Genomic DNA, 17,313 nt, shown 5'->3' with positions numbered 1-17,313 from the left:
AATGCAAAGGTGGTATCATATAAGCCTCAGAATTGCCGCCTTATATTTGGCTTCTGGGTACCACTAGAAAGAATCTGATGCCAACTCCTTTTGAAGCACACATGAATGCATGTGACAATTGAAGTCACTTAATCCTAACATCTACAATAGCATCATCCAGTTTTTTTCAGTACCACATTCTAGCATTCTAACCTCTCTGTATTACACTTGGGAATATCTCTCTATCCTTTCATTCAGTATAAAGCCGTTATGTTTCAACAGTTTTGTTATTTCTAACCCTGACTCCCTTCTCAGACTTCCATTTGAAGACAATAACAACTAATTTCATTCACTGTGTTTTCACTCAATGTGACTGCTCCCACCCCATTTCCCAATAGCCTCAGACTCCAGCCTTATGACTAACTAAATTCCACTCCTGACTCCTCTAAGGCCAAATCCAAGAGAGATTTTCTGGCTCATAAATTTTTCCTGCTGTTTGGAGTATATGGCACAGAACTTGGGTGTCATAACAGAAAGTGTTAATCTGTACACCGGGTGTATTGAGGCATGTAAAGCCAATTCATAACATTCTGTGACACTTTTATGAGCTTAAAAGCATCTTTCCAGACCTATTCAAATTGTATGCATGTGGGAGAATTGTGCTCATAACTATTTTTAGAATTTGAGATCATCCTCCACAGATATGCCAAGGTACCCTCAGTAATCTGATAGAGATCAAAAATATTTCCAAAGAAGTATGCCAAGGTCCAACTCTTTCTGATGTGGCAGGAGTTGGAGTGGGAAGGGCTGATTATGGAATGCTGATTCTTATAGTTGGTTAAAAGGATAGACAGAAGATTTATCAGCTTTCTAATAAAGGGCAAAGCACACTGTTAATCTGCTGATTTGAGAGAGAATCAGTAGGTGACAGTGAATGCTAGCTCTTGCAAATGGCTGACAATGAGAAAGTCCTCTGGACTGTGGCAAGGGGGAGTAAGCTCTTGAGAAGTTTTGGTATTGTACTGTGCCATCTTTGGTGGGAATACCACATATTGCTACCCCTCTTCAAGATATGCCTTCATTTACTGCCATCTCTTTGCTCTTTCTTGCCTGCTTATCTGTGAACTTGAGGGTTATACACTCCATGTAATCCATTCCTACCCTAACAGGTCTTAGTTAACAACACAATCACAGGGGTTGGGGATATAGTTCAGTGGTAGAACACATCTTTAACAAGTACAAGGCCCTGGGTTCAATCCTCAACACACATATATGCGCATGCACACACAGACAAGCATATTTACTCACACACACAATCACAGAATGAATATTGCAATGTGCCTACTAAAAATCACTGGGACAATTGTGGACAGTGTCATAAAACAGGCTAAAAGAGATAATATACTAACTCCATTCTGTATTAGTTAAATACACCTGAAGCTGGGCATGGTGGTGCATGCCTATAACCCCAGCAGCTCAGGAGGCCAAGGCAGGAGGACGGAGAGTTCAAACTCAGCCTCAGCAACTTAGTGAAACCCTAAGAAACTCAGTGAGACATTGTCACTAAACAAAATATAAGCAGGGTCTGGGGATGTGGCTCAGTGGTCAAGCATCCCTGGTTTCAATGCCTAGTATAAAACAAAAAACACCTGAATATCGGTTCCAATGTGAGGGCTACATTGAAGAGGAGAACAGAAAGAAATGTCCAACTTTGGAGATTAAATTTTATAAATACCATTTATTAGGAGAATTTAAAATATTTTTGCCTGGGCAGTAGTCTATGGACTATGTACATCAAAATTATCTGGGGTGCTTGTTAAAATTTCAGGCCTATAGGATACACCCAATATCTATTGAACCAAATTCTCAAGGGATGGGACCAGGAAATCTACATGTTAATCTGATCCTTAGGCAATTCTGTTGCTCATTGAAGTGTGAGAACTAATGATTTAGGAAGTACACAATAACATCCTTCAAAATTTGCAAGTGTTCTTATATAGAAAAAGAAAACAATAGTTTTGTGTTGTTCAGAAAGGCAGAACTTGGATGAAAGAAAGAGGGAAAGAATGAATAAAAGTTATAGGAAGAAAGTGTGTAAATACGAGGAAGACAAAAAACTATTAGGAACTAGGGGTGTAACTCAGTGCAGGGCAGATTTAGCTTGTGCAAGGCCTTCCATTCAAACTCACATCAATAAAATATAACAAAAAAACTCTAATTATATATATAGCCATTCATAAGATCAACTATCTTGCAGAATAATGCATCCCTGAAAATGCTCATAAAGAGAGGATAGAGAGCTGGGGATGTGGCTCAAGCGATAGCGTGCTCGTCTGGCATGCGTGCGGCCCGGGTTCGATTCTCAGCACCACATACAAACAAAGATGTTGTGTCCGCTGAAAACTAAAAAATAAATATTAAAAAATTCTCTCTAAAAAAGAGAGAGAGAGAGAGAGAGAGAGAGAGAGGATAGAGGTCTCCATTTAAGGGATGATGTAAAGCCAGGTGTGGTGGTACACACCTGCAATCCCAGCTACTCAAGAAACTAAAACAGGAGGATCATAAGTTCAAGGCCAGACTGGGCAACATGATGAGACCCCCATATTAAAAATTAAAAAGGGGGCCAGTTGTGGTGGCACATACCTGTAATCCTAGCAGCTCCAGAGGCTGAGGCAGGAGGATGGAAAGTTCTAAACCAATAGTAACAAAAACACCATGGTTTTGGCACCAAAACAGACATGAACACCAATGGTACAGCATAGAAGACACAGAGAAAAGTCCACATAAACACAGTTATCTGATACTAGACGGTCACCATAAACATACATTGGAGAAAAGATAGCCTCTTCAACAAATGGTGCTGGGGAAACTGGAAATCCATATGTAGCAAAAAGAAATTAGACTCCTATCTCTCACCCTGCACAAAACTCAACTCAAAGTGGATCAGGACCTAGGCATTGGACCAGAGACTCTGAGCCTACTAGAAGAAAAAGTAGGCCCAAGTCTACATCATGTTAGCTTAAAAACCGACATCTCAACAAGACCCCTAAAGTGCAAGAAGTAAAATCAAGAATCAATAAATAGGATGGTATCAAACTAAAGAGCTTCTTCACAGAAAAGGAAATAATCAAGAACATGAAGAGAGAGAGACTACAGATTGGAAGAAAATCTTTACCACATGTATCTCAGCTAGAGCATTAATCTCCAGGATATAACAGCTCAAAAAACACCAAACACACACACACACACACACACACACACAAAGAGAGAGAGACACACAGAGAGAGAGAGAGAGAGAGAGAAACAAATAATTCAATCAATAAGAGGTAAAGGAACTGAACAGACATTTCACAGAAGAAGAAATACAAATGGTCAACAAGTATATGAAAAAATGATCAACATCTATAGCAATTAGAGAAATACAAATCAAAAATACACTGAGATTTCATTTCACTCCAGTCAGAATGGCAATTATCAAGAATACAAGCTGTTGGCAAGGATGTAGGGAAAAAGGTACACTCATACATTGCTGGTGGGACTGCAAATTAGTGCAACCATTCTGAAAAGAAGTATGGAGATTCCTCAGAAAACTGGGAAAGGAACCACTATTTGACCCAGTTATCCCACTCCTCAGTTTATATCCAGAGGACTCAAAATCATCATGCTACAGTGACACAGCCACATCAATGTTTACAGCAGCTCAATTCACAGTAGTTAAACTGTGGAATCAACTTAGATGTTCTTCAACAAATGAATGGATAAAGAAAATGTGATATATATATATATATATATATATATATATATACATACATACATATATATACACACAATGGAATATTAATATTACTCAGCCATAAAGAATAAAATTATGGCATTTGCCAGTAAATGGATGGAACTGGAGAATATCATGCTAAGTGAAATAAACCAATCCCCCCAAAATAAAAGGCTGAATGTTCTCTCTTATATGCAGATGCTAACTCACAATAAATGGGAGTGGTGGGGTGGGGATAGATAGAGGTTCACTGGATTAGACAAAGGGGAATGAAGGGAAGGAAACAGGGGTGGGAGTAGGAATAAATGACAGTAGAGTGAACTGAACATAACTTTCCTATGTTCTTATATGAATACACCACCAGTGTAACTCCACATCATGTACAACCACAAGAATGGGAAGTTATACTCCATGTATGAAAGATATGTCAGAATACATTCTACTGTCATGTATAATTAAAAAGAACAAATAAAGAGTTAAAAAATTTAAGCTTTTATTATCATTTAGTTCAAACCTCTTTTTATTTGCTTTTCTTGTGTTTTCTTCCTTGACCTCTGACATATTTATAAGTGTGCCATTTAATTTTGAAATAGTTGACATGCAGAGATGGGATTCTATATATCTTAAGGTGGTTTATTTATTTATTCATTTATTTATTTATTTATTTTTGCATTACAATTCTTAATACACCTTAATACCACAATTTATCATATCTCTGATTGTATATAAGGTATGTTGACGCCAAATTCACATCTTCATACATGTATTTTGTATGATGATAAGGTGATTGATTTATAATGTAATAAATCAAGCAGGAGATAAAGTCTGCATGATTTCAAAATTAAAAAACATAAATGGGAAAAAATAAAGGTCTAAAACTCTGGAATGAAAAATAAATAAATAAATTCAAAGCCAGCCTCAGCAACTTAACAAGTCCCTAAGCAATTGAGTGAGACCCTTTCTCTGAATAAAATATAAAAAGGGCTGGGCATGTGACTCAGTGGTTAAGAGCCTCTGGGTTCAATTTCTGGTACTAAAAACCACATAAATACATGAATAAAATGAAAAATAAAGAAGGGGGGAAAGATGATGTAGAAGAGATTCTAACATTGGGTGGCAAGTTGAAGCAATTAATTTCTTGACATCCTTCTCATGCATTTGATGAGTTTCTACAGAAAGCTTCACATTTGTAAAATGATGCTGTGGCCTTCCAAGTTGATAACCCTGATATTTTTTATCTTTCCTTTATTTAACACACATATGTAAGCAATTGCTATGTGCTGAACACTGTGCTAGGTTGGAGAGCTATAAAGGTCAGATGGCAAGGGTGTTTACAGAATTTTTAGCATAGTGGGGGCAAAAGGGGAAAATACATTTACAGAGTACTAGGAGCTGTGGTAGAGGAAATAAAAGATGCTAAGGGAACACAAAGCAGGGGTGCCTAAGGGGACTTGGATTCAGGCAAAGCTTCCTGGAGAATGGAATATCTAAATGGAGAACTAAGGATTAGCTTGAGTTAGAAAGACAAAAAGAAGGAGGAGCTTATGCAAAGTCCAGGAGAGAGGCAAGGGCCCCACACTTGTTCAAGCACAAAAAAAACTGGTTCATAGTGGCTAGAACAAAAACATTAGACCAAAATTATCTACAGAGTCAAAATTTTCCAGGGCTACGGATATCATAATAAAGAGTGTGGATTTCATCCCAAATACAATGTGGAGCAATTGAAGGTTTTGTCGTTATTATTTTGGTTTGGATTTTTGTTGTTGTTGTTGTTGTTGGGGGGTGCATTTTGGTAGTGTAGGGATTGAACACCAGGCACATGCTCTACCACCAAGCTACATCCTTGTACCCATTGAAGGTTTTCTTTTTTCTTTTCTTTCTTTTCTTTTTTTTTTTTTTTTTTTTTTTGGTGCCAGGGATTGAACCCAGGGTCCCTTAACCACCGAGCCACATCCTCAGCCCTTTTTTGTTTTATTTAGAAACAGGGTCTTGCTAAGTTGCTGAGGGTCTCAATAAGTTGCTGAGGCTGGCTTTGAATTTGAGATCCTCCTGTCTCATTCTCCTGAGCCGCTGGGATTATAGGCATGCACCACCATGCCAGGCCCCATTGATGGTATTCAAGAAAGGAAATATAATCATCAGTATAAAAAAAACACTGTTCAGTAAGGAGGAAGTATTGGAGAGAAGGGAAGATTAGAAGGCTGGAGACAGGTACAAAAGGCTTTTTTCAACAGTCCAGGAGAAAGACAATAATGTATTTCTCAGATGAATGAGAGGGGTATTAGACACGGAGAGGAGTAAATTATTTGATAAATGTTGATAGAATTTGGTAATAGAAAGAGAGGCAGGAGTCAAGAATGAGTCTCAGGTTCAGGGTTTGAGCAGTTGGCTGAATGGTAGCATTAGTTAGAGAGGGGTACAGGAGAAGAAGGCTTTATCAGGGAAGATGAATTTAATTTTGAACATGGAGAATTTGAGCAGCCTGTAGACATACAAATGCTTCCTAGTGTTGTAGGGACAAATGAGGCAAGGTACCGAAGATAGCAGGAAACAGTTTTATTTGGCTGCAGCCAGGTTCAGAGGGCACACAGCTTTTGCTGTCATCAATCAACCCCCTGAACCCCAAATTCAGGTAGTTTCAGAGTTTTATACCCAGTAGGGGAAGGGCTCAGAAGTTCACAGTCTGCAGAAGTTTACATAAAAGCAGCTTTTTCTTTCACTGTTCTGGGCAAGTTAACCCTTCAAGGACAACACCTAAGAAGGGGAGAGCTTCTCCTCTCTTTTCTTTCCTCCCCCTGCCAGCTGTTACCATGGAACCCAGTTGGTAACTTATCTTAAAAATGTAGACATCTCTGTGTAGCCCCAGCTCAACGCCAGAGGCCTTGTTTACACATTTCTACAAACTACTATACTGGATATGTTTGTGAAAAACTAGTAAGGGGGTGTCCAGCACCTGGAGGGCTGGTATCTTCTCGGCCAGTGGCCAAGTAAAACAGGGCGACACGAAAATAGGAAGTTTATCTACATTGGACTCTTTTGCAGAGACTCTTTTGCTGACAGTCCTTAAATCAGCCATGGTAAAGATTTCTGGAGAAGCCCAGTTAAGACTTTTCTGTGGAGAAAGGGGGTGCCACTTCAGTAGGAAATAGGAAACTGGATGATGTAAAGCAGGAGAAGAGTCTGAGGCAGAGACAGAAGTTTGTGAGTCATCAGCTTTTAAAATTGTGTTAGTGGATAAGCTCTCCCAGCGAGAAAATTTAAGTGAGAAGTGGTTCTAGGACAAATCCTTTGAAAATTAACAATTAAGCCACTGGATAAGAAGAGCCTACAAAGAACACGGAGAGTTGTAGAGTGCTTCCCTAGCATGTTCAATCCCCAGTAACAAAACAAACAAACTGCTGAGAATGTTCAGACTTCTGATTCACTTGTTTATATTGCTTTCATCTCTTTTTGTCAGTCACTGAACCCTAATAATGATAGAGTGTGCATTAAAATACACTCATTGAACCGGGCACAGTGGCACACACCTATAATCCCAGCTACTTGGGAGGAGGAGGATCAAAAGTTCCAGGCCAGCTTGGGCAACTCATGAGATACCATTCCAAAATAAAATTAAAGGCTGGGGTTATAGTTCAATTGGTAAAATGCTTGCCTCGAATGCACAAGGCCCTGGGTTCAATCTCCAGCACAATAAATAAATAAATAAATAAATAAATAAATAAATAAATAAATAGATAGATAGATAGATAGATAAATAAATAAATAAATAAATAAATAAATAAATAAGAATTAAAAGGGCTGGGGTTATAGCTCAGTGGTAGAGGACCCCCGGAGTTCAATCTCCAGTAACACACACACAGACACACACACACACACAAATCACTTATGGTTACTTTTGACTGCTAAATTTTCTGATCATTTCTTGTTTCTTGTTCTGACTTTCAGCAGCAATGTTTTGGAATCCTACCTGCTTAGTGCCTGAATATTGTGCCTAGAACATAGAGAGGAGAGAGGGTCCACAAATAGTCACTGTCTTTATATCCTGATGCTTTGTGCTCTTGGTTCTACAGTATCACCTTATCTCCCAACTCAAATGTACTTTCTACTCCTGGATAGAACCACTAATCCTGTTTTTTTCCTCCTTTGCATAATGAAATTGCCAGTTGCCTTAACACCTTGGTAATTGTTTCAACATTTCTAGTGTTTCTATACCTGTGACTCTGAATTCCTCTAAACCAAGAAGAATAATAGAAGAACCATTTTAAAAAAATTCTAAAATTATATTGAAATTTCATACCAAAAATGTATAACTCAGCATATTAGATAATATATTATTTACAACCTTCATATCAACAGTCTTTGTATATGGTGTTGTAAGATGTAATTAAAAATAAAAGGAAGATGAGCCAATCAAAAAGAAAATATTTTAGTGAGGTTTAAGTGTTCTCACCACAAAAAAAGATAAGTATGTGAGGAAATGGACATATTAATGAGCTTGATTTATATGTTTCAAAATGTATACATTTATCAAAACATCATGGTATACACCATAAATGTATACAATTTTATTTGTTAATTATAATTTTTAATTCAACGATTAAAAATAATAAGAAAACACGCTACAGAACTTAGTAGAAGAAAACCCTGTTGACTAATGTCAAAATGATGAAGAACAAGTTTAGCTTCACGTTCTTTTATACATTAGATATGCTGCAATTCTTAGAAAGCAAAAACACAAAATTCGGAAATTATGATGAGGTGAAATGAACTAGAGAAAGATGGATTTGGCAAATTGCTTTGTAAGCCCTGAGGCAGAGAAATGAGTGTGTTTACCAGCTGTCTCCCTATTTTCCTAATATATCTGTTGGGTATTTGCTGTGGGGATGAAAACAAATAACGGTCTTGCCAATATAGGTGAAATTCTGAACCAGTAGTATAAATAAAGGTAATTAATGTGAAAAGAGAATGAATAATATTATACAACACTTTTCTGAATTACGTCTAATTTAATGGTTTACTCTCTAAAAAGAACAGTTCATGGAAAGGGGACTTAAATTTGTGTAGGCCTAATATTGATTAATTTTTTATTTTGTTTAAGGGTGAAGATAATTAAATGACTAGAATGAGAAAAAGAGATAATTTTTTTACTGTACTTTGGTTAGTCAATGTCATAGATCAACCCTAAAATTCTATTACATATGCAAAATTGTAATACAGATATATAAATTTATTTAAAAACTTGAGAAATATTTTTTAACATGAAAATATCTACCATATGATCGGTAAAGAGCAAATCCTAATTTTGCCCTCTGCTTAGAACTAAATTCATTCCATAACCTTTAATTAAAACAATTCGAGAAGACAAAATATATGTTACGGTAAAACAATAGCATAATTATATTCCCCAATATATCAGACCTCTTCATAGAAGAATAGATTTCCTAAGTCTATCAACTCTGTTGCATAATGAATCCCTATCAAAGAAGATCCTCACAGGAACATAAATTGATTTAAAATTCATTATTTGAGAGTATGTTTAGCAACAACCATAAAATATAAGAAGAACACATGCAGGATTATACTTACCAAGTGAAAGAGTAGAAGCAGAAATAAGTCTTTCTTCCCAAGGATTAATGGGTCTTGTTGAGGAAGAGACACTAAGCAAATCTCTTCTTATCTGCCAGTCCCATCAGTCCAATACAGGCCTGGTTGTCACGGCTAACCTTTAGGAAATGATCACGGTGATCTGCACTGTAAGGTCTTTCACAGAGATGAAAAACAGACTGAGGCAGAGTGCAGAAGAGAATGAAACAAGAATGTGTAGCTGAAATGCTGTCAGAAAAGCTCTGACAAATTAGGGCTAAGTCCCATTTATTTGTGACAGAACCAGTTCTGGAAGTCTGCAGATACCTGAAATATATTAAAAGAACTATGTTTTTCTATCCATCTGATTTGGCAGTGGAGTGCCTCTTAGTGTCCATGGTAACTCCCATAGAGTGGTTTGGAGATTCATCATTAAAAGGCTTACACATTAAAATATAATGGTGGGCCAGCCACAATGCTTAGATAATGTTCAGTTTCTAAACTTCAGAACAAGTTTAAATCATTCTATGCTTTTAGTAACATATTATCAGAGGAATTTATATATAAAAACTAACCAAATTTTTGTGATCCACAGTGATATAATTTTTCAGATATTACAAAGTATAGCTAGAGGTTATAGCACAGAGGAGGAAAACACATGAAAGCATTTGGAAATCTAAAATGATCTCACAAAATATGAGTATATATGATGTTGTAATCACAAAAAAATGTAAAGAAAGAAAAAAGGGAAAGAAGTACCGATGTCCTCAAACAACCAGCTTGAGGTTTTGTCCTTTATTTTAAAGGGATGTAATGTGGTTAAATTTTTGACTTGAAACCTTGAAACATTTTTTGATTATCCTTTCAGCATTAAGAAGATAACTAAATCAAGGTAAGAAAAGATTTAATTTAGTACGTCAAAACTAAAAAAATCTGTCCTGGTTCCTGCTTATAATCCTTGCTTGGCAGGTTTCATATTACAATTTGAGAAATTGGTTAAATGCATGGAAATACCTCTTTCCTTGCTTGAAAGCAATTGACCTTTACTCTCCTGTTAATCAGTGAGCAAAGTCAGTGAGATGTGACTAATCCCAGAGGAACAGCTTTTGAACATACCTTAGTGTGGGTGAGACCTGGCAGAAACTCAGGATGCATTTAGCTAAAATCAAGAATATGAAAGTCTTAATCCTTTAGTGGTTTAAATTGCATTTTTGTATACATTTTAAAGAATGGATGTCTTCATGTGAATTGTACTCAATCAACAGAACCACATGCTCAAAATACAATACATCCTCAGAGTTTTTAAAAATGAAGTCAGGAAATGTTACGGTCTAAACTGGAAAATTAGAAGAATCAAAACCAAATGGGTAAAATTTACCACCTGGGCAAACATTTTTAGGGAAATAGTCCATGTAAGAAGTAATTTCTGTGCATTTTGTTTGAAGCATCTCCTTGGAAAGAGGGTGTTGGCTTTAAATTTTAAATATAGCTATAACCAACGTCTATCATGAGAAAGAATTGCAATGGGAAAAAAAAGTTTTGATGACTGACAAAGAGATACATTAAAGTAAGGGACTCAGAGTATAACAATTTGTTTATTTCTCCAGTGCCATGTAAGAGAGGATTCCATTCTTGGCAGATCTAACCCTATAGAGGCAATGAATATAACTGATTATTATAGTTGCATTACACTACCCATTAAGATAATTCAGTTCTTTGTCTATCTCTATACTAAAGGAGATTTTTATCTGGCAGTAATGTTTTTCATTATGAACATTGCCTCCCAAGTATCTTTTTCTTTTCCTAAAATGTTTTTATTGGTGCATTACAGTTGTACAAAATGGGGGATTTGTTGCTACATGCACACAATATAATAATTTGACCAATATCACTTCACAGCACTCTCCCCTCCCTGCCCTCCTCTCACCCCAGTTTCCTTTCCTCTACTGACCTCCTTTTGCTTTTCATGAGACGCCCCCACCCACACCTTTGTTTTTCTTTTTCCTCTCTAGCTTCCACATATGAGAGAAAACTCTTGACCTTCTGAGTTTAGCTTATTTCACTTAATATAATGGTCTCTAGTTCCATCCTTTTCCTGCAAATGTCATAATTTCATTTTTCTTTATGGTTTAATAAAACTCTGTTGTGTATATGTGCCATATTGTCTTTATCCATTCATCTATTGATGGACATCTAGGCTGTTTCCTTAGTTCAGCTATTGTGAATTGTGCTGCTATAAACCGGGTATGCAGGTATCACTGTAGTATGATGACTTTAGTTCTTTAGGATAAATACTGAGGAGTGGTATAGCTTGCCTCCTGTCTCTGGTAAGTAGACTGTATTGTGCCTCTCTCTCCACAACATGTAGATACCTTATAAGGTATAGCCTAAGCAGCCAGCTAGGCTTTTTCTGTGCCATCTTATGTAAAGCACAAGTCACTCATCAGGGTCTTTCCTGACCAGTTTATTCAATATTAAAACCTCGCCCACACACAACTTATTATCATCCTTAATTTATTATCTAATATACTATTTATTTTATTTATCTTGTTTATGGTCCGCTTCCCCTTTCTGGAATGTAAGTTCCATGAACAACAGAGATTTTTTTGAAAATATTTTTTAGTTGTCAATAAACCTTTATTTTACTTATTTATATGAGGTGCTGAGAATCGAACTCAGTGTCTTACACATGCTAGGAAAGCACTCTACCACTGAGCTAGCACCCCAGCCTCACAACAGGGATTTTTGAGTTCTTTAGAGTTCTTTAATCACTTGATCTACACTATCTGGTGGTTGACTGAATGAATAAAGCACACAGGTTGATGCTTCTTCCATTAGAGAGCACTCCTTTTCTATGTGTTTTATAAATACATACATATATACACACTAAACATTTCACTACATGTTAATATGAGCATAATAATCTCTGGGTTCTTTTTTTCTTTCCCCTTCCTCTACCACTAAAGGTATTATTCATTCATTCTCTCTCTCTCTCTCTTTCTCTCCCCCTCCCTCCCTCCCTTCTTCTTCCCCCACCCTCTCACTTTCTCTCTCATTTCAAATCCAGGGTCTCACTAAGCATGTGCTCTGCTACTGAGCTGAAACACTAGACATTATTCTTAAACATACCCCTGAAAATGATCCAAAAGTTTCCAACAATACCAGACATAGCAACCTGACTGCTATTAGACGTTGTCTATATGGAACGTTTAATAACCACAAACTACAGTGTACTGAGTATATATATTTCTTCCAATGATAATCCAGTGTGCTTCTATTTATGGAGAACTAAGGAATCCTCTAGTTTACCTTCCTATGCTAATAACAAATTAAATAAAATGTGTAATTGTATCTTTGCAACTGTACCTTCCAGAAGAATTTGGGCCAGTGCTTTTTTCTCATCCTTAAGTGTCCACACCCAGAGAACCTGCTCTCTATTGCCTCCAGATCAAGGAGCAGAAGTGAGGGCTGACAGCCCAATTCCAGTTCCTAGTGTGCAGTTCTAACTCTGACTAATCCTTTTTAATTTTCACTGCAAAAACCAGATATACACATAGTGATCATGTAGTTGTATACAGGGTGGAGGCTTTTCATTTGAATACAAAATGTTTAAATCAACACTTACAGTAATATCTATTTCAAATTGAAACAAGGTTCACAAAGAGGAGTCAAACTCTTGTAGAGTTAAATATATTCCCCATCTCCTGCCCTAACACAACTAAGGCAGCTATAAACAATTCACCAGTTTTTCAGGGGAAAGGGAAGCCTCCAGGAAGTCTTGCCAGGTGAAGGGAATTAGTAACAGTTTGCTATATCCCAGGGTTAGTATGCTCATTTACTAGCTGGGTAGTGTCAACACTAAAGTACATGTCCAAATAACATTACACATGCTGCTGCAAAATTATTTAGTCACAAAAATAAAGCAATAAAAAACATCTGAAAAACAAGCATTCACTCTTATTAAAACCAAAAAATAAACTCGAGAAGTGCAAACCAAATTAAAAATCTAAAGGCAAAGACATTTATTTGCTATTTTTCAAAGGTGTTTTAGTTCATTTATTTTTACTTATTTCTGTATTCTGAAATATGAACATCAGCAGATGCTGAATCTATTTTAAAATCTCAATTCAATAAGTAAGGCTGCAATTATGGCAAACCCTTTTTGTATTAAAAATCAGAACAAATGGTGAATGTTACTTAACAAAAGCACTTGAGAATGAATGGATTTTCAGTGGGATGCTTAATGAAAGAAAGAAGATAATTGTTATTATTATTATGTAGTACTTTGTATAATAGCAGAGAAACCACAAAATGTTCCCTCCTATTCTTTTGTAGAAGGTTCTTAACATTGAGCTCATATATTCTTCAGAAAAATCTCAGAGTTGCTGAATATATATGCTTAACTATACAGCTGGTAATGCTTCACTGAGCTTGTGAAAATAGATAATTTTTGAATATCTGAATGAAGAAAAGAAAGATAGGATTCAACCCAGAAAATGAAATGATCACATTAATGAGGGGTATAGCTCTCTTATTGAATGTATTTTTTTTACCCAATAAACATAGGATATTTGATATCACAAGGGAAAAATATAATGAAACTGAAAAAAATCGTATTTTAAAAACATATGCTTCTTTGAATTTACTTGGAATAAAATTGTTTAAATACCAAATCTGTGATGGGGCTTTAGGGATAGGTGATATGTAACAAAACCTGGGCAAAATGCTTAGGGAATAAGATGTCTTGACTGAATAGATTCACTGATTAAGTGTAGGCTGAGCTAAATTTACTTTTGCTAAAATTTTTGTAAAATAAAAATATTCTAGGGGGTGTAGCTCAGAGGTAGAGTACTTGTTTAGCCTGAGCAAGGTCCTGGGTCTCATCCCAGCACTGCCAAAAAATAAATAATTAAAAATATTCTAAAAAATATTGTCTTTCATGCTGGGCATGGTGCTGCACACCTGTAACCCGAACAACTTGGGAGACTGAGGCAGGAGGATCACAAATTCAAGGCCAGCCTTGACAATTTAGTAAGACCCTGCCTCAAAAATAAGACAGAAAGGGCTGGGGATGTAGCTCAGAGGCAGAACATCTTTGGGTTTGAGCTGCAGTATTAAAAAAATAAAAATAAAAAATAAAAAATAAATCCGGGCATGGTGATGCACACCTGTAATCCCAGTGGCTCCAGAAGCTGAGACAGGAGAATCCTGATTTCAAAGCCAGCCTCAGCAAAAGTGAGGTGCTAAGCAACTCAGTGAGACCTTGTCTCTAAATAAAATACAAAATAATAGGGCTAAGGATGTGGCTCAGTGATCAAGTGCCCCTGAGTTCAATTCCCAGTAACAACAACAACAACAAAAAAGACATATATTGCTTTTCTTGGTTGAATATGCGCACAAAAATTTAAGCTTTTTAAAATCTTTTTTGATGGTTAAACATGTGATACATTTTTGGATTATCATGTTGAAAAATATCAGTCTCCAGCAATCTACATAGAGGTGAAAGAACATGTTCAGGGCTGGGGTTGTGGCTCAGTGGCAAGGCACTCGCCTAGCATGTGTGAGGCCCTGGGTTCGATCCTCAGCACCACATAAAAATAAATAAGTAAAATAAAGGTATTGTATCCAACTATAACTAATTTTTTTTTTAAAAAAAGAACATGTTTGTTTGTTTGTTTGTTTTTGGCTTGGGTTGTCAACAAATAGAAAAAAAAAATCTATGTCTCCCAAAACAAGTTAATTGTGATATTTCACTTTCTCTTCCAAGTAGAGGACAACAAAATACTCTGATTAATTAATCAGAAGTTGTAGTTAAGTGGATAATTGTACTGTAACCTTTTCCATACAGAAAGAAAGTGAGTATATAGAAAAGAATTAGCATATTTCATACTCAAGCATTTTTATCATTTTTCTCCCTCTCAATACTTGGTTGTGGGAGTTTCTGCACACAGCTATGACAGAAGCTATATGCTGGGCTTCAGTTCTGGGTGGTGGTGCAGGTCAGACTACATGCCGAGGGCTAAGCAATTCGCCAGCTGTGTACCAGAGGGTATGAGCACACGGGGACCTGTCACAAACTGTTTCTATTCATGAGAAAGATGAGGGGGGGGAAAAGAGAGAAAGAAGGGGGGGAAGACATGCATATTTTTCTGGGCTCTAATCTTTAGGAAGGACCTCAATTATGTCTGTTCTTTCTATGTGAGCTTATATAATGGAACCCATGAACCTGGCAACCCTAATAAGGGGGAAAAAGAAAAAAAGAAAGGCCGGGAGTGGGAGGATGAAGGAGCAGAGGCACTGTGTCCAATGTAGTGGAAAGAAAAAAGAAGCAAAGACAATAGCTATTAATAGACAGCACTTGAAGCATGTTGCTCATGAAAGCCTTGCCATGACTCTGTGAAGGTTTGTGGATTGATTTAATAAATATAAAAATGCATATTTTGATATCCATAATTAAATACAATGGATAAGAAAAGGAGCAAGCATAGATGATTACTTGCTCAATTCCCCGCTTCTAATGTGTTTATTGTCACCTCCCATTTATTCAAGGGTAGGTAATTCAAAATGGCAGCAAAATTCTCACCCTAAAGTCAATCTTCTTAGCTAAGTTTTCTAAATTTTAAGATGCTTTAGCTATGTTTTAACAGCTAAGAAGTTAAAATAGCCGGACATGCCCTTTCACCACTCCTATACAACATAGTCCTCAAAACCCTCCCCAAACCAATCAGACAAAAGAAAGAAATTAAAGGGATATGAATAGGAAAAGAAGAGCTCAAACTATCCCTATTTGCCAACAACATGAATCTATATTTAGAAGGACCCAAAAACTCTACTAGAAAGTTCCTAGAACTCATAAACGAATTCAGCAAAGTAGCAGGCTTTAAAGTCAATACCAATAAATCAATTGCATTTCAATACACCAGAGATATATCAGCTGAAAGAAAAATCAGGAAAACTATCTCCTTTACAATAGCCTCAAAAAAAATATTTTGAAAGCAACCTAACAAAAGAGGTGAAAGACTCTATAATGAAAACTACAGAATACTAAAGAAAGAAATTGAAGAAGACCTTAGAAAATGGAAAGATCTCCTATGTTCCTGGATAGGAAGAATCAATATTATCAAAATGGTCATCCTATCAAAAGCATTGTACAGACTTAATGCAATTCCTGTAAAGATACCTATGACTTTCTTCATAGAAACAGAAAAAGCAATCATGAAATTCATTTGGATACATAAGGCACCCACAATAGCCAAAGCAATCCTGAGCATGAAAAGCAATAAAGGAGGCCTCACAATACCAGACTTTATACTACAAAGTGATAGTAACAAAAACAGCATGGTATTGGCACCAAAACAGACATGAAGACCGATGGGAGAGAATAGAAGACAAAGAGACACATCCACATAAATACAGTTATCTCATACTAGACAAAGGCACCAGAAACATACATCGGAGAAAAGATAGCCTACTCAACAAATGGTGCTGGGAAAACTGGAAATCCTTATGTAATAGAATGAAATTGAACCCCTATATCTCACCCTGTATGAAACTCAACTCTAAATGTACCAAAGACCAAGGCATTAGATCAGAAACCATGCACTTACTAGGAAAAAAAGTAGGCCCAATTCTCCAACATGTTAGCTTGGAAACTGAATTCCTCAACAAGACTCCTAAAGTGCAATAAGTAAAATCAAGAATCAATAAATGGGAGTTAGGTATATACCACACTTAGTAGAGTGCTTGCCTCGCGTGCATAAGGCCCTAGGCTCAATCCCCCGCACCAAACACACACACACACACACACACACACACACACACACACAAGAATTAATGAATAGGATGGTATCAAACTAAAAAGCTTCTTCACAGCAAAGGAAACAATCAAGAACATGAGCAGACATCCTACAGAATGGAGGAAAATCTTCACCAGCAGTACTCAGATAAGGCATTAATTTTCAAGATATACAAAGAACTCA

The 17,313-nt window shown here is 36.6% G+C and overlaps 1 protein-coding gene across 1 annotated transcript in view; it reads right to left on the bottom strand.

The window, feature by feature from the left end:
* The window catches only part of Lrch2 (leucine rich repeats and calponin homology domain containing 2), a 133,686-nt gene extending 124,122 nt beyond the window's left edge, over positions 1–9,564 (bottom strand). Inside the window, exon 1 of the mRNA XM_078034341.1 lies at positions 9,338–9,564. The gene's annotated coding sequence lies outside the window, so the exon portion shown is untranslated. The remainder of the gene's footprint in view (positions 1–9,337) is intronic.
* Positions 9,565–17,313: the final 7,749 nt, after the last annotated feature.

Source organism: Ictidomys tridecemlineatus, chromosome X (genome assembly GCF_052094955.1).
Source record: "Ictidomys tridecemlineatus isolate mIctTri1 chromosome X, mIctTri1.hap1, whole genome shotgun sequence".
In the NCBI taxonomy this organism is placed as follows: domain Eukaryota; kingdom Metazoa; phylum Chordata; class Mammalia; order Rodentia; family Sciuridae; genus Ictidomys; species Ictidomys tridecemlineatus.
The sequence above is the reverse complement of the archived record's forward strand: the minus strand, read 5'-3'. Positions and strand labels throughout refer to the sequence as shown.